Raw genomic sequence first — 929 nt, 5'->3', positions numbered from 1 at the left:
GAAAGGACTTGTGTCACTAAAGTTTAGTCGGAAAGAATTTACGGAAAATCAATTAACAAACGGAGACGTAACAAATTGGTGTCAGAGAGTGGGACAAAAAAAAATGGAAACGAGAGGCGGAAAATCAAACTACAGCCTAGCAGACTTGATGGCAGCAATACAAGAGCAACAAAAGAAACAAGAAGAACGTGAAGAGAAATTACAGCAGTGGTTGAGGAAAAAGAAGAGAAACAAGAGGAGAAATTAGAGCAGTTGTTGGAGGAAAAAAGAAACAAGAAGAAAGACAACAGCAGTTACAAGAAAACCTACAACAATGACAGCTCGAACAGCAAAATAAACAAGAGAGACTACAGCAGTGGTTGGAGGAGAAAGAAAATAAACAAGAAGAGAGATTACAGCAGTTGTTGGAGGAAAAAGAAAAGAAACAAGAAGAAAAATTACAGCAGTGGCAACTGGAACAAGAAAGGACACAGGAAGAAAGTCAGCAGCAACTACAGGAAAGCCAACAACAGTAGCAAGAAGTACAAATGGAAAACATTAGTAAATTTTAGCGAATTAGATACATTAAAGGATGATTTATTGTCTTTTACACAAGGAGGATACATTAGCCATCGACTTAACCAGACCCAGACAATGACATGCCCCTTCCAGACCCTGCAGCTAAACCCTAATGCAGACATATTCAGTCCCGTTAGAAGTCACATCCCAGATATGAATGTCAGTAGTAGGAGTGATCCAGTATGAAGGAAGCCACAGGAATACGATGGGAAAGCACCGTGGGAAGCGTATAGAGCACAATTTGAGCTACTGGCAGAAATGAATGGATGGACAGAGGAGCAAAAAGCAGTATATCTGCCAACGAGCTTAAAAGGACAACCACTGGAAGTACTTGGACAGTTGTCAGCAGATTACAGGCACAACTATAGAGC

Source organism: Limulus polyphemus, unplaced genomic scaffold (genome assembly GCF_000517525.1).
Source record: "Limulus polyphemus unplaced genomic scaffold, Limulus_polyphemus-2.1.2 Scaffold8021, whole genome shotgun sequence".
Classification (NCBI taxonomy): domain Eukaryota; kingdom Metazoa; phylum Arthropoda; class Merostomata; order Xiphosura; family Limulidae; genus Limulus; species Limulus polyphemus.
The sequence above is the reverse complement of the archived record's forward strand: the minus strand, read 5'-3'. Positions refer to the sequence as shown.